At 42.4% G+C, this 27,690-nt stretch overlaps 1 protein-coding gene across 3 annotated transcripts in view; it reads left to right on the top strand.

Moving 5' to 3' along the window:
- The window catches only part of PRICKLE2 (prickle planar cell polarity protein 2), a 347,377-nt gene that overhangs the window by 171,067 nt on the left and 148,620 nt on the right, over positions 1–27,690 (top strand). The gene's annotated exons all lie outside the window — the stretch shown is intronic.

Genomic DNA, 27,690 nt, shown 5'->3' with positions numbered 1-27,690 from the left:
GGCTGGTGTTATTCCTGTGAGGGGAGGGGGAGCTGAACGGTGGTCGCGGCCAAGTCACCGCACCTCCCCGGGCCTCGGTTCCTCATCTGATCAAAGGGAGATAACGAGGAAGACGCTTTGTAAAAAGCACGAAGGGCTGTCTGTAAAAAAGGAGCAAAAGGTCACCTCCTACAGAGACCTCGCTTCCTAATCCTGCCTTCCTCCCTTTGCTAGGGAGGCACAGAGTAAACGGGTGCTGGATTTCGAGTCAGATTCTCTGGGTTCGAACCCAGGCTCTGCCTCTCCGTGTGTTTACCTGGTGCAAGGCACTTCATATCTCCTCCTGAGGGGCTGGGACCAGATGCTCCTTAAGGTCCTTTCTGTGCAGCTCTAGCTGTAGGAGCCCAGTGCCATCTCCATGCCCTTTACTTACTTTCTATGTCTAGTGTATAGTCTTGTTTTGTTTTGTTTTCCCTTTCCCTTTTCCAATGCCTGGCCCACCAAGAGAGCTGCTTAACAAATGCTTATTGATTGAATGATTGACCAAACAGTTTCTTAGCCTTCGGTCCATAAACTTGTTTAAAAAAAAATATGGAGAACTTTCAAAATAATTCATCTCTTTTTTATTCCAGTGCATCTTTTGTGCATTTAAAAGCACCATTCTGAGAAAGGGTCCATAGGATGCAAAAATAAAGTTAAAAGCCCGAGGGGTAGGGAAACCATTGCAACTCAAAAGGCATCTTTGGACCCCCTGAATTCCTGGCATTTTCTGCTCCATTCTGGCCCTGATTTCGCCAGCAAGGCTGAGGTGCAAAGCTATGGAGGAGTTGACACTCATCTATAGCTCCCAGTCGCCAAAGGCTGCCCATGTCATCTCAGCTGTCGGGGGCTGGCCAGGATTTGTGTGGAATGACAGAAAGCAAATCTTGAACCCCATCGACAGCTGTGTCTCATAGAGGTTAAAATAGCTTCAACTGTCTTAGCTTTGTTCAGGAGGCTGGAGTGGGGGTGGGTGGGATGTGGTGTGTGTTTTGTTACTTTCTGGTCAGTTTGCATGAGTTGAAAGAGCTAAGTTCCCAAAATTAATTTTGGAAGGGAGAAGCAGCTTGAAAAAAAAAAAAACACCATGCATCCCATGATACCCCCTCCCCTTTTTTACTATACGTGTGTACACACACACACACACACACACACACACACACACACACACTCCCATATGTATTTAAAGCAAGGAACTACTTACTTTTTTTTTTAACGAAGTACACAGCCTAATAATTCTCAATGATCTCTGAGTTTATTTTATTTTTAAGAAAAGAAAATAGAAAAAGAGAAATTGAGTCAAAATTAAGTGAATTCCAAACTGGAGTGAACAGTCAGTAGATTGCCAAAGTCGAGTTCCCACCCATATTAAATGATTTGGGCCATTAGGGCCCACTCCCCCTCCCCTTCCCCATTGGGTTGGCCCTCATCCTGTGTTTGCCTTTGCTTAGCCAGTGTGAATCATTTGTATACTTTGGTATTTCTGCTTTCTTCAAACAGATGTTTGTATCTGTGCACCCAATGGCCTAATTAGAGAAGCAGACAGAGGGGCTGTGGATAGAGGCTGCACAAATACCAGGGGGAGGGGGATGGGAATCAGTGCCTTTTAAAAAATAATCAGTTCCTCGGGCCTTCTGAACACTGGGTAATTCAGATGAAGGTGTCAGGGCAGCTGAAGAATTGATGGCCTTTGGATGGTACTCATCCCCCAATAAATCATTCCTCAGTGGGGGGAGGCTTAAAAATGATCCTGTATTCTAAGTCCTTGGACTGCCCCCCCAGCCCAAACCTCTGATACCCGCTGGTATGGAGCCACTGGCTGGAATGAAGTTACAAGAACGGCACAAATCAGCCCAGGCAGGCCCCCTCCAACCACTTTTATTTCTGCTCGGCCAAAAGGAACACTTTGTTGGGCTAGCAAGTCCTGTCTGCCCCTCGGAGCAGGGAGAAAAACACAGTTCTTGTTCTGGAAGACAAATTCCTTTGAAAAGTGTGAATCATTTGCTTTAGATTTCTGTGGTGGAGGCTCGGAGATGATTAAACGTCCTGTCTGCAGGAAATTGCCAGGAGATTGGGGCATTTTCCTGAGTGGCCTGAGCCGCTCCACAGTTTTGGGGGGTTAGACAAGGAAGCTCTGTTCAGAGGCCACAATCTTGCTGGGGTGCTGTCTGTTGATAAAGTTGGCCTGGCTTCCCTGGGCCTCACCATCAAGTCAGACAAGCCTGTTTTTCTTTCTTTCTTTTTTTGTTGCATTTCCATTAAAGTAATTGCAACAACTTTCTCATTTCCTTAATGAGCTTTGCAAGACTGAATTTCTTGGAGACAGAGTTTTATCAAGCAGATTTCCTTGCAGGCCTCCTCCCACCTTCCTCTGTAGGAAAAGTACTTGGCTCCTTTCCCCAAGACTTCCTTTAGACAAGATTGTTATCCTTAGGGGCACAGAGATATAGAGGAATGAGTGGGGTGGAAAGGTCTGGACCAATGCTTACCATTTTAGGCCCAGTGTTTATGGCCTCTGCAGAGCTATTTGGAGAGGGAGGGGCACTCCAGCAGCGAGTGAGGTCCTGCTGCTTCCCCAGGAGGACATTTTCAGGGAAGAGAAACAGCATTAGGATTTAAAGGGAATTTGGAGGCCAGAAAGCACAATCGTGGGGGATGGGACTTGAAAAGATCAGTGATTCTTTAATGAGATCCAGGCCTGTGCTGTGTCAATCAGCATTCATTTATTAAATGTCTACTCTGTACCAGGTACTATGCTGGCTATAGGAGGTACAAATACAAAACTGAGATCATCCCTTCCCTCAAGGAGACTGCATTCTAGTAGGCTGTTATAACACATTGTTCACAGATACATTCATATCATCGAGGCTTGGAGAGTTGGAGTGTTCAGGGAAGGCCTTAAAGAAGGTTGACATTTTAGCTGTGCCACAAAGGGAACTGGGGCTTCAAGAGGCAGTGACAACGAGGGTATTCCAGCCATGGGCACAGCCTGTGCAAAGATGGAGAGGAGGGGCCAGTTTAGATGGAATATGGAGTAGGTGAAGGGGGTCATTTGTTATCAGAATGGAAAGATAAGTTACAACCAGACTGGTCATTTCCAACCCGTGCTACCTACACGTGGGCCCTTCTCTTCTCATTGGAACTTGGACTCTGCTCCCGAAACCCTGGGCTCTGATGGGAGAGCTTTGCACCCCCCTCAATTCCCAGCATATGCCATGTACCATCCTCCAGTCTCACTTTCCAGCTCAGACTTCCTGTTATACATTCTCTTCCCTTATTAGAAAGTAAGCTTCTTGAGGACAGGGACTTGTTATTGGTGCCTGGCACATGGTCTAAGTGTCTGATGAGTGTTAATTCATTTATTTATTCAAATGGCAATTGGGAGGAGCATGTATTTTAACCAAAAGGTACTGGGGAGCCACAGAAACTTCACACTTGGATGGCTGAGTGGAGGATGGATTGGAGAGGGGACACATTAAATATAGAGAGAACAATGTGGAAACCATTGCACTTGTCCAACTGAAATGTGTGGAAGTCCTGGTCTAGGGTGCTTGAGAATAGAAAGGGGATCGATGGAAGGATGGAATGAACAACACATGACAATTAATGGGGAGTCAGAAAGTAAAAGTGAAACATCCAGGATAAGTCCTTGTGCCCAAACCTGAGTGATGAGAAGAATGGTGATAATCCGTGACAGAAGCAGGGAAATTATGAAGAAAATTACTTCTGGGGGTGGATAGGGCACTGGCCCTAGAGTCCGGGGGACCTGAGTTCAAATCCAACCTCGGACACTTATTAGCTGTGTGACCCTGGGCAAGTCACTTAACTCTCATTGCCTCTCCCAAAAAAAGACTTCCGTTTTTGACTTCTGAGTTTGAAATGCCTGTGGGACAGCCCAGTTGTAGTCTGAGAGAGCTGTCTAAGAGGTTAAGTAACTCCCAGGTCATAAAATAGCTAGTGTAGGTCAGAGACAGCATTTGAACTCAGGGCTTCAAAGGCTGGCTTTTGATCAACTCCACATTATGTAGCATCTTTTAGAAAAGAACAACACCTCAGCAGACACTGAATTCTTTATGAGTTTGTTTTGTTTTAAAAATCTTTCCTGAGAGGCACTTGGGCATATTGTACATTTTGAGGCTGGGTAATGAGGTAGGAAGGCTTACCTGAATGTAAACTCCACTGGAGAGCTGGGGAATTTTTATTAGCCCACTAATATTCAGCCCGGTGATTGCATTTGCTTCCACTCAGTATCTTGTAAGCCATAAGGAGATCACAATGAGGGTTGGGAAAAAGCGTATTTTTAAAAGTTCCTTTGTCAAACTCCAAATGGGAAACAATTTTTCCCAGTATCCCCGGAGTTTAGTCTGTGATGCAGTTTCCTGGGATGGCTTCCTTCATATCCTGTTCCTTTTGTGTGGCAGCTGAGGGGAGCTCTTTTTGCCAGGATAGTATTTTGACGTTTTCCAGGAGAAGGGAAAATGTAGGAGTGGAAGAGGGAACAGACACAGATCATTCCTTCTTATTAAGGAGTTTTGTGGGTGGACCTAGGGAGATTGTCAGAGCCTCGAGGAAAATCATTAATGATTTCACTGTAAGTCAGGGCAAAGCCTGCTGAAATGCCTTGGATTTTGAACATCCGGGGATTGGACTAGAGCACTGCATCCCCCGAAAGACTTTTCCTCATGACAGAGCATCTTCTGGCTTCTGTTGGATGGCCCTGGCATGAGGCCAGGTTAGCCTTTCACTGATTTATGCACACACACACACACACACACACACACACACACACACCCCAGAGATGGCAACTGTAATTCACGTGACTCATTTTTGTCACTTTCCAAGCTTTGTTCACGTTCATGTTTCAAGGTGGAAAACCCCATTGACTTTGAAGGCTGAAAGACCTGGATGACTTTGTCATGTCCCTAAACCTCTTTTTTTTTTTTTTTTTGCATCTTTCAAAGGAGGGGATGGACGAGGTAACTCCCAAGGTCCTTTCTGGCTCTGAATCTGTTCCCTTGTGATCCAGCTTAAGAGTCCTGGCTCTGTACTTAATCACCTAAGGGACCTATGGGACATCTCACTTCAGCTCACTCTGGGCCTCAGCTTCTTCATCTGTAGCATGAGGGGACTGGCCTGATGATCTCAGAAGTCCTTCTAGCTCCCCCCCCCCCTTGATCCTTGTGATCCCTTCTGAGACATTGTTCTCTAAATGCTAATATTCCTTGAGTACCGCTCTGTGGAGGCCACTTGTCTTGGGTGCTCGGTAGATGTTGAAGGTCTGGTCTGAGGTCTGATGAAGGCAGATTCACAGCCTGTAAACATGGAGCTGAAGAGGAGCTAAGAGGTAATTTAGTTCACCCTTGTTTTCCTTCTGAGGTTCTCCTAGGTGAAGTGATTTGTCTAACGTCGCTTAGGGGGCAAGTGGCCTAGCTGGGATTTGACATCCAAGTCTTCTGACTCCACATATGGCACTCTTCACTGCACCACCTGGATTCCTGTGTGACTCACTTTCTTGTGTGTGTGTGTGTGCGCGCGCGCGTGTGTGTGTGTGTGGGCGCGCGCGTGTGTGTGTGTGTGTGTGTGTGTGTGTGTGTGTGTGTGTGTGCAGGGGGCAGGGTCTATGTCTTGCCACTGGACCCAGATGGCTCTGGAGGGGAGAGTGAGACTGGTGACTTTGTACAACTCTGCCTCACTTCAATCCAATTCACTTGTAAGTCAAGACATCACCTTCCTGATGTCGCTGGTCCTCTTCAAGAACACAGGACAAACAACAAAAACCAACAATCGGTGAGGGGGTCCAGAGGCCTCCCTAGACTGTCCAAGGGCACCATGACATAGAAGAGTGAAGATCCCCTCATCTAGGCAATCCATGACTGGCCCCAACCTCTCTTTCTCCCCCCATTTCCCACTGCTTCGCTAATGAACCCTCTGCCTGAGCTAGGGTAGACTTCTGACTGACCTCCATGCCTCCTTGGCAGCTTTGTCCCTCTGAGCTGCGGCTCATTCTTTTTAATCACGATTTCTCGTTCCCCTGCCTAGGGAAGGGAAGGGGAAAGGGAAGGGCATAAGCATTTATATAGTGCCTGTGTGTTGTTTTTGGGTTGTTTTCAGTCCTGTTTTACTCTTTGTGACCCCTTTGGGGGTTTTCTTGGCAAAGGTACTGGAGTGGTCTGCCATTTCCTTCTCTAACTCATTTCACAGATGAGGAAGTGGAGGCAAAAAAAGTTAAGGGACTTGCCCAAGGTCACACAGCTAGGATGTGTCTGAGGCCAGCTTTGAACTCAGGAAAATGAGTCTTCCTGACTCCAGGCCCCACCCTCTATCCACTATACCACCTAACTGCCCCATAGTACCTACTATGTGCCAATTATTACCTCACAACAACCCTATGAGGTAGATGCTATTATTATCCCCATTTTTACAGCTGAAGAAACTGAGGCAAATAGTGGTAAAGGGACTTGCTCAGGATCACAGACTTACTAAGTGTCAGAGGCCTAATTTGAACTCAGATCTCATTGACTCCAGGTCTATTGCTCTAAGCACTGTGCTACTTAGCTGACTAATATTGCTTCATGAAAGCAGATCCTTTTTTTTTCCTTTTCTTTGTATCCCCCAACTCTTAGAACATTGCTTGGAACATAGTAGGCACTTACTGACTCTTACTGGCTTAATTGAGCGATTAACATATCGTGATCAAACCTCGCTGTGACATCCTGAGCAAGCAAATAATTGCCTGAGATGTCAATGGGACTTTAGGCAGCTCTGAGTCCTAGTGACATTATTTCACCCAATTTTATTTCTTTTTTTTCAGAACCAATAAACAATATTAGGGCAGCTAGACCCAGTCCTGTAAGGTACAGCTCTGAGAAATCTCCCTGATATCCTCAACCAGAGGAAAGCTCAGCCCCTCTAAATATCTGTATAATTTTATTTTGTTTTTTGTTATCCCACACATTTGATATTTACATAGGGATTTATCAGTTACAGAGGGATAGGGATAGTGGACCTGCAATTTTCCTGCCATACCACGGGGAAATCCTTGGTGAGGAAATTCCCTCCACCAGTGCAGATCAATCACTCCCCTACAACTTATGGTCTTAGAGAGCTGCCTTGGCCATTGAGAGGTTAGGTTATTTGCTCAGAATGTGACAGAGACAGGGCCAGAACCCAAGTCTTCCTGATTCTGAGGCCAGATCTTTATCCAGCATACCATGTTCTTCTGTCTGACATTCAGGGAGCAGCATGATATAGGAGGAGAACTTCTAGACTTTGGGTAGGCAGAAGCCCCCTGGGTTTAATGCTGCCTCAGGCACTTACCCATCTTTGTGCCTAATTCACCCCTCTTGGCTTTATTTTGCTCATCTCTAAAATCAGTTCAATATCAGGCCCTTCCTCCTGGACTTGTTAGGAGAATCAAAGGAGATAATGTATGTAAATTGTTTTTTAAACTGGATCTTAATTTTTATTTATATGAGTTGTCTTTTCATGGGTATTGGCATCTTCTCTCCCCATTTCTACCTAGGTTCTAAGCCCCAGGAGACTGATGCACCTTCTATTTCTGTGTGACCTCCGTGGGGCCTTGCCCTATGGAGTTGCACTCAAGAAACGCCCTTTTGTTGACTGATAGATTAGATAGAGGTAGCTTGGGGCAGCAGGAAGAACCTGGGGACCAAGAGTTATGACAACTGCATTCTAGGCCCAGTTCCACCACTAAATACCTGTGTGATTTCAGACTATGTGTTTTACACCTCTGGGCTTCAGTTTGCTTCACAGTGTCCTTTATCTAGTGCTTTAATGTTTGTTTTGGAAACTGCTTCTTCCCTTTCTTTCCCTCAATCTCTTGGTTATCTTTCCTTAATTCTCTTCTTTATCTTCCGATCTTTGTTCCTCTTTCTTCCTTTCCTCTCATGTTTCCACCTCCCCCTTCATATATATGAGTTTCTGTTTTTCTCCCTGCCTCTGCCATCCTCACCCCTTTTCCAATGCCTTTTCTTCTCCCATTTCCTTTCCGTATTGTCTCCTTGCCTCCACTTTCCTGAATCCCTTTCTTTCTTTACTTACTCTTTCCCCAATATTTGCTTTTTCTTCCTCAAATTTCCCTCCCCTTCTTTCTTCTCATTTTCACCCCTTCATCTTTTACTATTTAACTTCCTTGTTCTTTCCTCCTGGAGTTAAAATAAAAAAAAAAGACTAAGTATCCTTGGAAAGCCAAGTCATTTAAGTGAGTTGGCATCTTCATCTGTACATGAGGTTAATGATGACCTGTATTTATATGAAAATGACGTGATGATATCTGTAGAATTAGTGATAACCTGCATTTATGGAGATGACTTGAGCGGGGATTTTTAGTCTTTTTATATCATGGACCCCTTGTTCAGACTGACAAAACTGAGGGACCCTTTCTCAGTATAATGTTTTTATTACACAATTTAAAATACATAGGACATCAATTATATTAGTAATCCTTTGTAAAATACAAAGGAAACGAATTATATTGAAAAAACTAATATATATATATGTGTGTGTGTATATATATATATATATATATATATATATTTATATTTGTGAGGCAGTTGGGGTTGAGTGACTTGCCCAGAATCACACAGCTAGGAAAAATTATGTCTGAGGCTGGATTTGAACTCAGGTCCCCCTGACTCCAGGGCTGGTGCTCTATCCACTGCGCCACCTAGCTGCCCCAAACTATATTTTTTAAAAAGTTTCCAGACTTTAGATTAACAACTCCTGCTGTATCACGTGAAAGGGCATTCAGAGGGGGAATGGTGGGGCTGTCCTTCGTGGAAGGTGCTGCACCATTCCCATATTGCTATTATTTCATTGAGATGCCCTAGAATGTTATTGATGGTATGCCAGCATTGGACAGCAAGCTTGCAAGTTTTGCCTCTGACACATATTTGCTGGGTGATTTGTCCACATCATTTACCTTCTCAATGTCCCAGGTAACTCTAACTGTAAGTTGTAGAACAGTTACTGAGTTGCAAGAGTACAGCGAATTTCCTCACTGGCAATTCCCTACATTGATGAAATCACATATCCAGACAAAAAATAATAATAATGGCCCTTAGAAAACCAATTCTAAACTGTATAAAATTCTGAGCCGTTAGCTAGCTTTCCACTATTTGAACTGGGAAGTAGAGTGTCTGATGAAATATAGAGAGTCCTGGGAATAATCTGGGCTTCAGAGATCAGCTAGCACTTCCTTGCAGAGATCCCTCATATTTGAAGCTGTGCCTGGGCCCTGCTGAAGTCATTCCTTATCTGCTGGAGAAACTGATTGGAGATAGTCTTGCAGTGGGAAGCAGCGTCCCAGACCCAGAGGGCCACCCGGCAGCATTATCTCTAACTGGGATCACATGCCTGGTGCTGACCAGCTCGAAAGCCAGATGTGGGAAAAACCAACAGTTGGGATTTCTAGCCCAGGGGAGTGATGGAGATCACTCCCATAGTCCACATGCTGTGCTTGATTGGGTGATTTATTGAGGTACGAGGGGAGGGGTGGAGGGAGAGGGAGAGGGAGAGAGAAATAGAATCTGTCTTCAGTGACAGGGGTGGGTTTGGGGCCACACAGTTCAAATATCATCTGCAAACATTAATTTAAGTGTTGGTATGACAAATGTACGATTTTGGGGTAGTGGCAGTAAGATACTAATTGAACAACATCCACATCAAAATTCTCTTGTATAAATGAAATAAGAATGTGGAGTGATGCAGAGTTAAATAAAAGTGTAGTGAGCGTGGCCAAGACGGGAAATTCCAAGGGCCTGAATGGGAGTGCTCACTGAGGGGAGCAAAGACTCCATTTCCCATGAAGCCAGGATTTAGAATGTAAGCATCTTTGGAGAAGGGATTATTTCTTTTTTTGTGTGTGTTTCTTCAGTGTTAGAGCACCTGGTTCATATAGAAGGTGCTTAATAAATGCTTATTTGTTTGTTTGATTGATCGATTGATAAGAGGTTTCATGGAGGTCTCTGCTGGTTTTGTTATTGTGAGGAAGGAGAGATGAGCCAGGATGGCAGCTTGGTGATGGCTGCTCGCCAGTGCTCCAAGTATTGCCTCAGGCAAGCAAGCTGGGAGCTGTATTGAAGACTGGAAGCCACAGGACAAGGGAAGGGTAGTGCCTGAGGCAAGGCAAGCCAGCACTGCATTGGAACCTGGGATGGGTCATGTAAGTGACAAGTGGCAGACACTGGCAGGAGCTGGTTTTTAAGCAATGATGCCGATGCTGTCCAACTGAAGGCTTCGGTTGCCTTACTCTACCTTCCCCTAATTTGAGATGTGAAGAACTCATTTTAGTCAATCAACAAGCATTGAGTTAGTCAATCAACAAACACAGATTAAGCCTGTTCTATGTGTTAGGCATTGCACTAGGGCTTGAAAGGTAAAAACAGTCAACAGTCCATGCCCTCAAGGAGAGCGAATTCCTAGTGGGAGAGACAACATGTAAACAAGTTCATACAAGTTAAATATAGGGTAGATGGAAGATAACCTTAGAGACAAGGCTACCCAGAGCTATCTAGAGGGACCTGGCAAGGCCCCTGGAATTTGAGCTGATTCTTAAAGGAAGCAAGAAAAGCTTAGGAGACTAAGGTGAGGGAGATTACTTTAGAATGGTGGCCAGCCAGTGAAAAGACTTGGAGACAGGAAATGAAATGTGTGTGAAGACAAATATAGCAATGTAGCTGGACCATAGCATATGGTGAGGGGAGGAAAGGTTAATGAGATGAGAGGGGTAGGAGGGCCTAGGTTGTGAAAAGATTTAGAAAATAGACAGAGGATTTTGTATTTGATCTTGGGAGTAATAGGGAGCCAATGGAATTTGCTGTTTAGATACGCTTTAGAAAAAAAAAGCGGATGGATTGAAGTAGGGGTAAACTCCAGGTAGAGAAACCAATTGAAAACCATTATAATAGCTAACAATAGTCCAACTAATTGTGTGAATGAAGAGAAAGGGAATATGTATATAGGGGGATGTTGTAATCGTATAAATGAAAAGATTTGACAACGGATGAGATGCATAGGGTGAGTGAGAGTGAGGAGTTAAAGATGACACGGGGAGTCCAAGCCTAAGTGATTGGGCAGAATGATGGTGAAGTAGACAGTAAGAGGGGAATTTGGAAGAAGGGAAGGCTTTGGAGAGGGAAAGAATGAGTTGTATTGAGATCCCTATGGAACAGCTAGTTCCATGCAGTTTCTTAAGGAAAATGCAATGAAACAGTTTATTTGGGAATATATGCCAACATTTTCATTGTCTTGCCACATATTTCTGTCCTGATTGTTCCTTGCCTGCTTCTATTAGCATGGGGAGCAAGAGAATACTTAGGAGTTAGTAAATTTAGAAGTTCCCACCTTTTTAATGGCGTCGGGGTACACAGCCAATGGTAGATTGCCATTAGAATTCTTCAGGGTTTGATTTTAAGTCCATGATGGTACAGAGGTAATGGGGTCCAAGGACTACAGAAAAGATGGCTTACAGGTTCTCCTCAAACTGCCAAGGAAAATGCTGGTGAAATTGGTTTTACCATGCACCTAAAGGCAACAGAAGCATCTTTCCATGAGATACTCAGTCATTTTGCCCTGCCACGTTCTCAAACATCGACAAGCAGACCTCCATGAAAATTATGGCAATTTATCTAACAATCTGAGAGTCAATATGATGGTGCAATTGATTGAGCAGTGGACCTGGGATCAAGAAGTCCTGAGTTCAAATTCTGTTTCAGATACTTGTTAGCTATGTGACCTTAGGCAAGTCACTTAACTTTTCCTTGTCTCAGTTTCCTCATAATAGTGATGATAATAAACAGTTAGGTAGTACAGTATATAGAGTGGTGGGTCTGGATTCAGCAATACCTGTGTTTAAATTTGACCTCAGACAATTACTAGCTGTGTGACCCAGGGCAAATCACTTTAACCTCTGTTTGCCTCAATTTCTTCGACTATCAAAAGAGGAAAATAATAGCACCTACCTTCCAGGTGAAGATCAAATGAATATTTGTAAAATGTTTTGAAAACCTTAAAGCACTATATAAATTCCAGTTATTATTGTCATCATTATTGTGGTTGTTAGTGGATAGAGAGCCAGCTTTGGACTTGGAATAACCTAGGATCAAATCCTTTCCTAAAGCGACAGAGCTTCTTAGTACCCCAGGCAACTCCCTAAGACCATAGAGAGGTCCCCTCCCCTCCCCACCACATGCTTCTTTTCAAAGGAAGGTGAGAAATTCTATGAATAACTTATAAGAGTCTTCAAACTATATCATTACATACCATAATATTCAGCAACATCAACACAAAGGCATGCACAGCGAAGGATGGTGAAAACTATGTTTGAAAAATGTGGTTTAGAATCAAGAAATAAAGGCTAATAGTAATCATTCACATTTATATAGAACTTTTAAGTTTTAAAAAGCACTTTATTTATGTTAACCTTTTTAGGGAGATGCTACTAGTATCTCAAATTTATAAATCAGGGAAGTGATGCTGTCAGTTTAAGTTACTTGTCCACAGTTATAAAGTTACAAAGTGTCTGAGGCTGAATTTGATCCCAGTACTTTCTCCACAAAGTCTCTTAGCCAGCTCAGAAGCTCTTTGTCTATTTACCATGGATACTTTCTTTAAGAAACTGTTTCAACATCAAAGGCAGGGCTGGTTTTCTTAATGGGAATGCCGCTAAAGAAGATGCGTTACTATTGGTGGCTGCTGCATTCCAAGGACTACTAGGCATTTCCATCTGACTTTTTAGCTATAAGTTCCTAGATGTATTGCTTCCCCATAACAGAATGTGAGCTGCTTGAGAGCATGGATGGTCTTGCATTTCTATTTGCATCCCTGGTGCTCAACACAATGCTTTGCATATAGTGAGTGCCTGGTAAGTGCTCTTTTGCTCACTCATTCATTTATTCAAGAACGGCAAACACCAACAAATCTAATCCAGTCACCACAGTGATGCAAATGCTCCCTAAGGTGACAAAACCCTGGCCAAATGTAGTGAACAATGGTTTTCAATTTGCCAAAAGAGTGGAATCCCAATTGCAATCCTGAATATCAGTGTTTTTGTTTAAAATATTTTTATGGGAAACTGCTCTACACTGATGTTGGGGGAGTAAAGTCAAATCAGCAATCATATATTAATGGCCTACTGTGTGCTAGGCACTGTGCTAAGTTCTGGGAATACAAAAAAAAAGGCAAAAAAATCAGTTCCTGGTCTCCAGGAGCTCTCAATCTAAGCAAGAAGATAATACAAAAACAACTGCGTGCAAACAAACTGTATACAGGATAAATTGGGGTCAAATCCATGGAGGGAAGGCAGGAGGATTAAGGGAGAATCAGGAAAGGTTTCTTGTAGGTGAGATTTTAGCAGAGAATTGAAGGATGCCTGGGATACCAGGAGATAGAAGTAGTTATCTCTTAGGAAGTCGCTAAGCTATCAAAGCAGAGTGTGTCAATAAAGAAATTTAAAAGGAAATAACTCCTGAAAAGAAAAGAAAAAAAGGCAGGGGACATTACGTGTGTCAGGAATTGAGTGACATCAAGAAAAAAGAAATTGACTAACTTTCCAGGGAATGACTAGTTACAAGTATTGTGACCATTTCAGAATTAGCTGTCTGTACTCAGGCATGTCATTCACGGATTAGAGAAAAGGTCAAAGTAAATACCAGAGGAGAAGAAAAGATAAAGGTGAGAGGCCACAGAGTAAAGTAGAAAGACTGTGATTTGTGAAACCTGGGTCCAGTCCTAGCTCTGACAGTTACAAGCTAGGTTACCATGGATGGACTCATTACTTAAAATCTTTCAGCTCGAAAGTATTATCTGTTAATGTTGTTGTTAGGTTGTTTTTCAGTCATGGCTGACTCTTCATGATGCCGTTTGGGGTTTTCTTGGCAGAGATACAGGAGTGGTTCATCATTTCCTTCTCTAGCTCATTTTACAGATGACAAAACTGAGGCAAATAGGATTAAGTGACTTGTCCAGCTAGGAAGACAGCTGGGAAGTGTCTGAGGTTAGATTTGAACTCAGGAGGATGAGCCTATCTGACTCCAGACTCTGTCCACTGAGCCACCTCACCATCCCGAGTAATAATAAAAATAATAATTCACATTTATTTAGTGCTTTCAGTTTAGGAAGTGTTTTCCTCATGATTACTTTGTGAAATATATAATAATCATTTACTCTTATTATTCTCATGGAGACCAGACTGTTCAGAGACACAAATATGAGAGGTAGAATGACAAGATTGGGAAGTACCAGCTAAGCCAGTTGGGCTGAAATTGTGTGTGGGGTGGGGTGGGGTGGGGTAAGTGAAGGGGAATAATGTGAAACAATTCTAGAAAGATGGTCAGGAGCCAGCCTGTGAATAGTTTTAAATGTGGAGCTAATGAATGCAAATTTTTCCTAGAAGAGTTGGGAGTCATTGAAGATGCTTGAATAGGGGAGTCACGTGGTCAGATCTGCATTTTAGGAAAATTATTTTATCAGTTGTGTGGAAGATGGTTTGGAGAGGAGCGAGTCTGGAAGGACAGATAGCTTTATTGGGACACTTAAGGCGAGCAGTGGTAAAGACCCAAACTAGGGTGGGATCATGGGAGTGAGTGGATGAGAGAAACACTGTGGAGGAAGAATTCATAAGGCAGCTTTGGTAACTGCTTGTACATGGGAGGTGAGTGAGGGTGGAGAATTGGGAATGACTGAGGTACCTGGGGTGATAAAACAGTGGTGACACCTTTAAGAGAAATAGGGAAGATGAGAGGAAAAGTGGATTTAGGGGGAAGATGTTGTGAGTTCTTTTCTGGACACGTTGACTTTGAGATAGTATGGGACATACATGAGCAGATGTCCAGTAGGTAGGTGGTTGGTAATGTGGGTGACAAGCTCAGGAGAGAGGTGAAGGCTGGATATGTAGGTTTTAAAGTCATCAGTATGGAGATGATACTTAGGAGTAGATAGATTACAATTATTCCTTCCACATCATGACTTTCCCCATTACAGTTTCGATATAATGCAAGTCAGCATAAGAAATTTAATGGGGATTTTCTGGGGAGTTTTGCAGAAGCCATAGATGGGAGGCCAGCGGAAGACACAGAAAAAGTTTAGAAACTCAGAAATGCATAAAATACATGTATAATATTATACAATATCAACATATTTTATCTTTGAATATTGTAAACACTCCATAAAAGAAAACAAAAAAATTCAGACTTCTTCTCTAGTACGAAGGGAGGGCCAAAAATTTTACATGGATTTTCCGGATCTCAGGGGAGCCGTGTCCCTAAACCCTCAATGTGGAAGGGATAACCATCTCACCTTGTAGAGAACAAAGTTCATGGTGTGGTTCACCTTTGTGTCCCTGATGCCTAGTAGATCACCTTGCAAAAGCAGAAATTTATAAACGTTTGTGGAATTGAACTGAGCATTGTTTAATCATAATAGTTAATATTTATATAGTGCTTTAAGGTTTACAGAGCCTTTTATATGTGTTTTCTCATTTTATCGTTACGCCATCCTGGGAGATAGGTACTATCATTATCCCTATTTAACTGATGAGGAAACTGAGGCTAAGAAAAGTTACTTGTCCAGGGTCACAGAGCTACTAAGTGTCTGAGGCAGGATTTGATCCCAAAATATATAATAGAAAGCAGCATATGAATCTAGACCCACCAGTGCCCCTAGATCAAGGATCTATGAATCTATTTTATATATATATTATGTATATGTATATAGAATCTGTTATATATATATATACCTGATATTATTTATCATACTTTATAATTTATTATGTATTTTATATATTATATGTAATACATATTTTCTATTTCAATATGTAACTGGTTTCCTTTTCAGTCCTGTGTATTTTATTTCATGCATTTAAAAATGATTTAGAGAAAGGGGTCCATGGGCTTCCCCAGTTTTCCAAAGGGATCCATAGCATGCAAAAAAAAGATTCAGACCTCCAGCACTAGCTGTTAGACTGGGACCATAGCTACTTTTGCTGCTTCTTGGGCTTTCCTATGAATTTTTTAAAGCATGGGTGGCCAGTTTGACCAAGGAGCAAATGGGCTACAACTCCCCGACGTCACTGATAAAGGGGCTGTGATTCCCAGTGTCATTGACAAAGGTTTACAGCATTTTATTTTCCCTTAATTTTTACAAATTACTCTGAAAACTTTTTCCTCCACTGTTGTGTATTGGTTAGAACACCCTTGTGTGTCTGTCATGTTTTTACATATTTGAAAGGATCTTCTGTTATTTTAGCTATATAATTTGTGATGGTGATTTTTTAAAATCTTCACTTTTGTTTTAAGAGCCATATGAAAAGCTTATCGTACATTGACCACCCACTTCAATTTGGAGAAACTGCATGACCACTGGGATGTGTTACTTCCAACCCACCGTGTCCTGGAGACGTTCTGGCTATTGCTTACTTGGATTGATCCCTAGAGTCTCTGGAATCAATGAAGCTGTCCATCATTCACTCTTTCTCCTAAACTAGTCCTTTCTTCCCCAGCTTGTCTGCCCATGGACTGGGCTCGAAGGTGGCAATTTACCAGGGGCCAACACCCAGTCAGAGGCACTGCCCTGCCCTTCAGCATCTCAACCCAATGCCACTACATGCATCCAAACACACAACCTCACCATCAACCCAGAATGCCTGCTAACCAAGGTCTGCCCTTCCCTTCCTGGCTCCATGGTGTGCCCAGGGTGGGTCCCAGCTGGCCATCTGCTCTTCGGTTCTGTCATCTTGAATCTTCTGTTGAGCTCAAGCAGCTCCAACCTCTCTGTTTTCTAATTCCAGATCTGGGGTTTACAACAACCCAAACTGCCTTGTGGATTAGAGCGTGTCCAACTAAGAATGGGGAGAGTTGCAGGGAAGGAGAAAAGAAGGGAGAGGAATTCATAGGACTGTGGTGGACTTAAGCCAGAAACCTGGCACCATCACCCCATAAAGGTTGGGAGCCACTGGTTTAACTCAGCCATATAATTTTCTTTTTGTTGGGGAAGACTGGAACATACAGTCCAATTGCGAATGGTGTCATATGCATGAGAGGCCATGACATGATCCTTGAATTGAGTTTGGTCATGGGTGATGCATTTCTGGGCTAGAGGTTTCATGGAAGAATCAGTGCCGTGACTTTGCTCAGGGGTTCATTTGTGTGTACTAGCTTGGCAATTTATATACAATAAGTCTTGTTTGTCTGGGGCTTCCATGTAGCCGCAAAAATGATCCCTGGCCTGTGGGCCAAAGGCATGAAGAATTATAAACAGCTCTAAAGGCAATCGGGCAGTGAGGCTGAAAGCAATTTTGTTTCCTCTGCCTCTCTTTTCTGTTCACCTTTTTGTTAAGTTTTCTTAGGAATAGAAGTGGGCTCAATCCCTAGTAGGTTAGTATCAGTGACAGTAAGCAAAGACATAGGTGTACAAAAATGTTCATAGCACTGTTATTTATGAGAACAGAAATCTGAAAACAAGATGTGTGCGCTGTGATGGAGGAAGAGCTGAAAGAAGTGTAGCCTATGCTTATAATGAAATATTGTTGCACCGTGAGGAAAGACCAATGTAAAGAATTCTGAGAAACATGAGAAGACTTATATGAACTGATGCAGAGTCAAGAAAATAGTACCAGGTGGACATGTTGCCTACAGTTAAGGCAGTATGGAGAGGCAAAAAAAAAAATGTAAATTACAGTGATCAATGTTAACACCATGTTTTGAAAATTAAAACAACAGATCTCTCCTTTCTATGAACATGTCAACAATTAATAATCAGAAGTGATTTTTTTTTTTGGAGGGGGAGGGATGTAGGATCATAGATTTTGAACTGGAAGGACTACACAGGGCATCAGGTCCAATTCTCTCATTTACAGATGAAGAATCAGGTCTAGGGACAGTTCAGTGATTAGCCCAAGGGCATACATTTTTAGCAGGGTTATTTGGGTGTTTGGAGGAAAGTATCTGTTTTATTAAAATAAACTATCAACACTTTTTTTTTTTAAGGCAATTGGGTTTAAGTGACTTGCCCAGGGCCCCACAGCTAGTTAGTGTCAAGTGTTTGGTCTGAGGCCAGATTTGAACTCAGTCCCTCCTGTTGGTGCTCTATCCACTGTGCCACCTAGCTGCCCCAACACATTTTGAAAAGTCCATTTTCAAAAGGGGAGGGGAGGGAGAAGCACAGATGATTCTGAGTATCTTTGTTATGAGCAGGCTTGCTTTCTGATAAGAAGAGCAAGAGACAGTGTGGGACATTAGATAGAGTGGTATTGTCAGAGTCATGAAGGCCTGGATTTGTGTCCTGCGTCTGATACATACTGGTTCTTTCAACCCTGGGCAAATCATTGAACCCTCTCTGTGCTCCAGGAAACTGTAAAGATTCTTTACACCAATGAAATCACAGGACCAGACGTTCTTCCCCCCACCACCAAAAAATGGTAGGTAAATAGTAGTAGTCAGTGAAAATGGTTAAGAGGGGGAAAGGTGACATTTTAATATATGCATGGGGTCCACTGAGAAGTCTGTGGGACAAAAAATTGTTGGCTAAATCTCTTTAAAAACTTTGGTGAGAGAGGTTCAAGGTAGAGACTGGTCTGGGGGTGGGGGGGCACCTGTGTCTTTCCTATTTCTTCTCTTGAGGAGAATAAGTACTGTCTCTAGAATCACATTTTTCCCCTGATACTCCCCATGTGACCTTGGGAACATTGCTAGTACTTGCTACCTGTGTGACCTTGGACAGGTCGTTTAAAATCTTTGGATTCAGTTTCCTCAACTATAAAGTGAGGGAGTTGAGACCACATGGTCTCTAGGGTACCTTCCAGGGCTAATCTCTTACACTATATAATCCTTGACAACAAATACTCCTGAGCTCCCCACGTCCTCTTCTTCTGCATCTCTCCATGTCTCCCTCTGTATCCCCATCTCTTTGTCTTATAGACAGAAGTGGAGGGGGGAGAGGAAAGCTCTTCATTGCTGGAGGATTCTTTGCATTGAGTTCATCTGTGTGTTTGTTTCTTTCCATACTGTATCAATGGCTCCTGGATCTCTGTGCCTGGTGGTACATAACCGTAAAAGAATAAAACTCATAAATAAAAAAAGAGAAGGCAAAAGTAGGTTTTGATAATGAGGCTGCTGCTTAATCGCATCAGGAGCTGAGGGAAAGAGTCATTAAATATTTATTGAATTGTATTCATTAACATTTTCGCCGGGCATCCACTGGACAGTCAACCTCTCCAGAGAGTTTCAGCGTCTGCTGTGGTGAAAGAGGAGGGAGCTGTTTCTAAACTGAAATGTATAAATCTATTATTATTAACTCACATCTATTTGAAGGCCCTCGAGAGGTTGCATTTTAAAATACTGATACTCACAGGGGAAGGTTCAGTTTGAATTTCAAGAAATGATCATGAACTTGTCTATGGGTGCGTTATTGAGACTCAAATCAAAGTTGATGTACCAAAAGGCTAATGATGAGACCCCCCTCGGTGGCTGCCTTCGCATCTATTACAAGCTGCCCTTTGATTTTTCAGGCTTGCCATTCCATATCTGCCTTAGATGCTGCCAAGTACACCAGTCATTCATTCAACCATCATTAACTAAATCAGAGCCTACTATGTGCAAAGTCAGGTGCTTGGTGCTTTGGGAAATACTGAGATGAACGAGATAGGATCCTTGCCCTTCCAAAACTTTCTCCAGTATAGCAGAGGGAGGTAAGACAAATATACAAAATTACTGTTCTATGATGGACGTTGATTGCATCAAACCCCAGAATGCTGCAGGTCATGCAAAGAACAACGGAAAAGCACATAGAATAGTCACATAAGAGCAGTGGGGAATCCATTCCAAATAAGGAACTGCAAAAAAGAAGCCTTCTAAGAGTCATCAGAGAAGTGTGTGAGTGAAAAAGATGGGCTGGTCACATGACAGGAGCAAGGGATCATCAGTGGATGGCCCTTGAGTTCTGTTGGCATCCTCATGATGTCAAAGGATAGAGAGGACTACCCCCTACCTACTACCCCCTGCTAGTGCCTCCTGCGAATCTTTCCTGTATGCACTTAGTTATTTACATGTTGTCTCTCCTATTAGAATGTACTTTCCTTGAGGGCAGGAATAGTGTTTTTGCTTTCTTTTTATCCCCAGCCATTAGCACATAGTAGGTGCTTAATGAATACATATTGACTCACTGTAGTACACTTATGGGAGGGCATGCACAGGAGTTGTGTGGGATAGGCAGGCTTGGCTAGGGTCTGTATCACGGGAGGGAGATGCTCCACAACATCGGAGTATTTGAGTAGAATGGGAAATAGGATAGATGTCTTTAGAAACAGACAATGTTCACAGAGGAAGGAGAAGCCATTTTTGGATAAGTGGGTCAAGGATGATTTCATGGGGAAGGAGCATTTGATGTGGGCCTTGAACAATGGGCAGTATTTGGACAGGCTGAAAAGAGCATAAACAAATTCCAGAATCCACTTTGAACAAAAGCAAGTGGTATAGTGTGGCGGGACCATAAGGTGGGTATACATACATATTGGCACACATACCACATATGTGCATGTATTTATGTTTATGTACACATGTGTGCATACATGTATACACACATCACATACATGTATATGTGCGTGCATGTATACATGCTCACGTGTTATGTGCACCTATGTGTCATGTGCATAATACATACACTAGAAAGATAGGTTGTGACCAGAGCATAGAGAACTTGGAAAAATTATAAGTCATGGATTTTGCTTCCAGAAATTGCCTGAATGGCTAGCTTTGTATTTAGCTAACTCAGAAGACCATGCAGATTACATCAGCAAAATTGCAGCCTCAGTCAAGGTTCCCTTCCAAATATAGCCTGCTGTGGACATTGTAGGATGCAGACGGACCTCAGCTGGCGTGGAATTCAATCACCATGCATTAAAAAGTAATTCAGCATTTAGAGTGGTGAATGCATTTGTTATTTTTAGGCAGTGTTATAACCCCTTTAATTTATGCTCTACACAGAGCAACGTTTCTCAAAGAAAGTGTCAGAGCTTCCAGAAGGGTCAGGGGGGAGGGTGCCATGGGTAGGGACCAGAGGTGCTGCTCCTTGGACAGCTGTTTGCTGTCACTGTGGGGTAAGCAAGTTTTCATCATCTCCTGAGGCCTCACCTTGAACTTGATCCCATCCAGCCTATGGTACCTACTACTCCCAGGTGGGAGACAGATTATGGGTCATTTGTTGAGGGGCAAGGGATGAGGGATGTTTAACATAAGGAGTCCCAGGAACTCATGGAGTTTTCAGAATGAATGAATAATTAAGTAAAAAAAAAAACCAAAACATTTTTAGTTAGTTGCCAAGCCCTGTATGAAGAACTGAGATACAAATACAAACGCCAAGCCAGTCTGTACCATCAATGAATATGCATCCTCATAGGGGAGATGTCATATATAAAGGACGTGTCCAGGAAGGGTGTCTGGTTCTGAACAGCCCCAGAAGCCATAGCGAGAGTAGATTGATGTGCACTTTCCAGGACCGATGGTAGTATTGATTTGATTAGAACTCTAGTGATAAAGGTCCTTGGTGTAGATGGATCCTGGAGTGATCAACCTAAACATAGACCAGAACCTGCCTTAGCCTCACCTGAGAGTCATCGACTTTACAAGGTCCTTTGGGGAAGGAATGCCACCAAAGGAGTCATTTCTGTCATTCCTAGCTTGACTGAGGCAACTGTTGAGAGTTCTCTCTCCTGATCCACATTCTAGCCCTTACTGCCATATGCTCAGTTACTCACCAAGGTCTGTGTAGTGGTGTCAGGAACTTTTCAAAAGCAGCACACCCACTGGTTCTGCCTCAATGTTGGGGCAAGTGTTTGGGACTGAAAGCTTGGGCAGGCATAATACACCCACAAAAAGATTTTCTTCCACTATAATTTTTTTTTAACCAATGGGGAAGGATCTAAAGGCTAATACTGGATAATGACCAAACATGAATGTAATGAACTATGGAATATGTTATGGGAAATGATGATTATGATGGTGAATACAGGGAAGCAATGAGAAGACTTCTATGGACTGATGTAATGTAAAGGAAGCAGAGCCCGGAAAACAACCAACCCACACAATTACTAAAACAGTGGGAAGAAAACGAAATAATCAGAATTGAATATTGTGAAATCATATTGACCAATTCCAGCACCTCTGATCCATTCTTCGAAGAGGTGAGGGATGATGGGTGTGAAACATTTCATATAATATCAGAGATTTTTGATGCATCAGTTGGTTTTGTTGGCTTATCCCCCCATCTCTTTTTTCTTCTTTGTTATAGGCTCTTAAAACATTTTTTTGTGTCTTAGACCCCTTTTTCAGTCTGATAAAACATATGGACCCCTTCTCAGAATAATATTGTAAATACATGAAATAAAATATGTAAGATTATAAAGTAAGTGAATCATACTGAAATACAGTTATCAAAATAAATGAACAAAATGAACGCTGACCCCAGATTAAGAACTCGTGTTATAAGGGATGGCCCTCTGAGAGGAGGAGAGAGGAATACATTTGGAAATAAGTGTAATATAAGCACAAAAGATATCAATAATTTTTTTAAAAGGCAAACAACCCTAAGAGAATTACTTATCATTTATACCTTAGTGTAGATTGGTTTAATCAAATTATTTTACTCTAAACATCTAACTGAGGTTACCCAAACTCCAATAATAAGGCTATTCCTATTTACTGGTATGATAAAAGAGACAGAGGAATAATTTTGGTGTATGAGGCCCTTTAGGGAATCAAATATCATGGGATTTAAAGCTGGATAGGGCCCTTTAAAGATCCTTTGGTCCAACCAATTTTATAGATCTGCAAGTTATGGCCTGGAGATATTAACGGCCCACTCTCACAAGGAGCAAGTCATAGAGCTAGAATTCAAACCAAGATGATTTGTTTCTAAAAACCAATATTCTTTCTATTCTTTCCACTATACCACAATGCCTAAATAGAGACTGACCTGGAGGTGGGGTCCTCTAAGTACAGTGACTTTCATCATCTTAGAATAGCAGCAAGGTTATTAGAGGAAAGAGAGGACCAGGAAAAGGAGGAATGCCAAATATAATTTCACTAGAGATTATGGTTGGATGTACAAAGCTTTTTAATAGTAATGCATTATATAAATTTAAGCTGTTATTATCATCTTTATTAGTATTCAGTTAGTACTTTTATGTGGGGGTAGTCTGGGGGCCAAGTAGATTCTTCCCAAGATGACAGCTCTTTGACCCAGTCATTTACTCAGATTGTCATTCTTAAGTCTCCAAATAAGTCTGTATCTTTTGCAAGTACTTCCTGCAGTAATTTACTATTCTTTATTGCACTGTGGTCTGCAAAGGATGTGTTTAATACTTCCATTCTTTTACTTTTATTTGTTTTTCTGAGTCCTAGCAAATGGTCTGTTTTAGTAGAAGTACTGAGCAATATGTATATTCTTCCTTATGGTCACATTCAAAATCAACATAAGTCATTCAGATTCTAATCCCTTTAACAGTTTTTCCAGTTTCAAATTTTGCCAAGGGTGCAGTTCTTGACCAATGTAATGGCCTAGATCTGCAAGCAACAGAGATGAGGGTCATGACTGGCCCATTTGTTACTGAAAATTGGTCCGCACATTTTCTTTGGTACTCACTGCTGTATGGAGCTACTGATGTATTTTGGGCATCTGCTCTATGAACAGTATGGTACTGGCCACAAGTTAATTATATTTTTCCATAAGGCAAAGAGGCAGAAAGGTAATAGAATCATCCTAGTCCACTTATTCTGTCTCCAAGTGCTCAGAACCAATAACAACATTTGACTTCCTAAGAATCACTCTCTGTTCTTGCTATTGGCCACCTTTGTTTACTAAACATTCAGCAAACATTTATTAAGCACTTGCTATGGGCTTTAGTTAAATGATGCCTGAACTGGATATGTAAGCAGGGGCAGTTTTTCCATTTCTTTAAATTATTCATGAAAACAAAATAAAATTGAGAACTACTCCAAAATGTGAAATATATCTGGCTTATGTAACTATTGGCAGGATAAGATGTAAACTCCTTGAGGGCAGGGTCTGTTTTATTTTAATCTTTATATTCCAGTAACTTGCATAGTGTCTTTGCACTACTAATATTGCATGGAAATATTTCCTTAGTGCCTGGTATATTCCCTTAATAAATAAGATCAACTGAAGGGTAAGCTGGCCCCAGTCAGACATGAAAGAAAAAGTTGTAGACTTGCAAGTCAAAGAAACCATGATGAGTAACAGACACATTGAAGTGAACTATTCCCAAATTTCTGACTCTCCAGTTTTCCCCTGTCATGCATGGGAAATGAACCTCTGTAAGTCTGCAGAAATGTTAATGGGAATCTCATGGCTCATTCCCTCCCCCTTCCCTGAAGGAAGCTTCCCCCTTTTACATCAAAGTCTATTGTGTCATGTTTTGTCATTTTGTGTAAACTGACTCAGTGTAACCGAATGCTTGGAAGGTTTGATTACATGCCTCTTGAGCTGCCACTGAATAACCGCTCTGGAGCCCGGGGGATGGGAAGTGAGGGTACCAGTAGGGAAGGAGGCATCTGGGTGGCAGGATAGAGTGCTGTAGCGTATCTCCGAGCTGGGAAGGTCATCTGATTCCAGCTCCCTGAATTACTCATCGTTGATGTAGAGGATACTGAGATTCCAAGTCAGTTGTAGTCATCTTGTCACTCTGCACCTGGAATGAATAAGTGGGGCAAAGATGATTGATATGGCAGCAGTTTTTGCTTTAGCTTCATGTTCATGCACAAGCAAAATACTGTACCTGGCATGAAAATTGAGGGTTAGGAATCCTGTCTTCTGTTTACTTCTATTCCCTAGGCCAATGCTGAGCTTATGTTGTAGGGGTTAAAAGGTATTTACTTATTGATGAACAACAGTGAATGCCTGGAGACCGTCCAGAGGAGGGCAGCCGAAATGAGGAAGGGCCGTAAGTTCGTGGCAGTAGAAGATTGGGTGAAGAAGCTGGGCTGTTTAACTTGGAGAAGAGAAGATTCAGGGGGGAACAGGATAGCTTTCTTCACGTATTGGAAGGACAGCGCTTGCTGTGTTTGGACGCAGAGAATGAGCCAGGAGCCATCAGAGGAAATGACAGAGGAAAAGTGAGGCTCAGAGTCTAGCAACTACCTAAAAATTAGTACGAGTCATACGTGGCAAGGGCTGCATTTAAAGGGAGTGGCTCCTCTCGTTCATTGGAAGTCTTCATGCAGAGGCGGGATGACCCCTTGTTGGGTATGTCATAATGAGGGTTCTTTTTCAGGAACGGATTGATAAGTCCCTTCCAAATCTCTCTGTTCATTAGCAACCACGTGAGTCCACATGTCCACGGCAGCCAATTAAGAGAAGAATAAGCGGTGAGAGCCGTGGCAATGATTCTTTAGTTGTGTGGACCGCAGTGGAATTACTGTGTTCAGCTTTGAGTACCTCCTTTTAGCATGAACTTTGTTCACCGATCTGGGGGGTGGCAGGTTGATGAGGCAGCTGGAAATCCTGACTAGGGTCAGTTGCAGGTGTGGAGGTTATTTAAAGTGTAGAAGAAAACACGGGGAATGAGAGCCGCTTGCAAAGATATCATATGGAAGCTGCCGTATCAAAGAAAGATTAGATTTGTTCTCCTTTGCTTCAGCTCAGGAGCTCTTAACCTGGAGTCCATGAACTTAAAAAAACAACAACAACTGTTTTAATAAGTATATTTAAATAAAATTGATTTCCTTAGTAACCTTATGTATTTTACTTTATGCATTTAAAAACCTAAGAAGGTGGTCCCTAGGCTTCACCAGACTTCCCAAGGGGTTCATGGTACAAAAAAGCTTAAGAATTCTTACTCTAGAGGGCACAAGCATAAGCAGAGAGTGGAACTTGCCCATTACTGGAAGCCTTAAGATGGTGGCTGAACATGGTGGGCATTCAAGCATACAAGCTCATATTTCACGAGATGGCCTTTAAGATCCCTTCCAGTGGAGACTGACTCTGGAAATGAAAGGCAGGTACATTAGAAAGCTAAGTCATAAGAGAAGAGCAGACTTCCTAGGATTCGGTAACTATCTCCCAAGTATCTGAAGGGCAGTTATGTGGAAATGGGACAACACTTTCTCTGCTTGGCCCCCAGAGAACAGAAGTAGAGCAAAAGGGTAGACACTGCTAAGGGGCAAGATGAAAGGGAAAACTTCCTAACAATTAGTATAGATCTACCAAAATGGCATGGGCTGCCTCAAGTCCCCCTGCACTTGAGGTCTTCCAGCAAAGGTAGAGGCCACATGTTGAGAATGTCATAGAGGGGCTTCTTTTCCTGACCTGTTTTGGGCTGGGGCTGCCCAAGTTCCTTCCTTCTCAGAAACTGTGATTCTCAGATTCCATGAGGATAGTATACAGAAGGCATCAAATGCGTGCATGGACTAGAAACATAGACTTGGAGCTGGAAGGGATCTTAGAGGCCATCCAGTTTAACGCCCTTATTTTCCCACTGAGGAAATGTAGGCCAGGGAGATGGTGACTTTGCCACAGGAAGCAGATGGTAGAACCAGCCTCCAGATCCAGGTTCTCTGACTTAAAAGCTAGCTCTCTTTGCATTGCACAACCATGGCTGAAGGACCTCCAAGGTACCTTAGGGATGGTTTGATTCTTTGAGGGACTCTGACGCTAAGTGCATGCTATCCAGGACTTCGGAGGATGGAGCCTAATTAGGCTCAGCCTGTTGGTTTCTCGTCCCTTCAAGGGATGTAATTTGAGCAGCGGTATCTTTGAATCTGTATAATGATGAGCTGGATTGAAATGGGGTTGTGCTGTGCTTGGTTTGTGGGGTAAAACCCTTTTGCAATGAGTTGCAGCTTGGAAATAAAATGATTTGAACTCCAGAGCACAGAGCTGTCTGTGGTTCTCCCTACCACAAGCAGTCAGTTTTTGGAGTGTTCATTATGCTGGGGGATGGTGTTGCTAAGGAGAGGGAGGGTTGGAGATGTGTTGGGGGGTGGGTGGCAAGAAGAGTGTAGGTAATGAGCAAATGTTTTTAAATGGCCTGTGAATCCAGAGTGTGCTGGCTTCCTTGAATGACTCGAAATGATGCTTTTTATTGAGGACTCCAATTTCTCCACTTCAGCTATGCAAGTTGACTCTTACTTCCTTTTCTTCTTCTAAGAAACCTTAATCATAGATTTAGAGCTGGCTATTAAGTTCAATCCCCTTATTTTCCATATGAAGAAACAGAGTCACTGAGAGATTAAGTGACTTGCCTAATATCTGACTAAGGTTGCCCTATGTAGTGAGGGTTGGTTCATTAGAATATGAGCTCTTTGAGGGCAGGTACTATTTTGCCTTTCTTTGTATGCTTAGCACTTAACACAGTACCTAGCACATAGTAGGAGCTTAATAATTGCTTGTTGACTTAGCTTGGTTTCATTTCCCTAGAGATCTCAATGGGATAAAAGATTTGCAATGTCTCCTAATATGGGGGAAATTATTGGTAGGGTCATTTTTTTTAAATAAAAAAAGAAAAAGAAAGAAAAGTGATATAGTCTAGAATGAAGGTACCAGGGTTCCAATCAGGGCTTCTCTTATTGACTTAGCAGCTGGTCTAGCATCTGACAGCTGAAAATATGACCTTTCTGTATTAGTAGGGAGGGCTCTAGTGATCAG

This window comes from Vombatus ursinus, unplaced genomic scaffold (assembly GCF_900497805.2).
Source record: "Vombatus ursinus unplaced genomic scaffold, bare-nosed wombat genome assembly UNPS02014773.1, whole genome shotgun sequence".
Lineage (NCBI taxonomy): Eukaryota > Metazoa > Chordata > Mammalia > Diprotodontia > Vombatidae > Vombatus > Vombatus ursinus.
The sequence above is the reverse complement of the archived record's forward strand: the minus strand, read 5'-3'. Positions and strand labels throughout refer to the sequence as shown.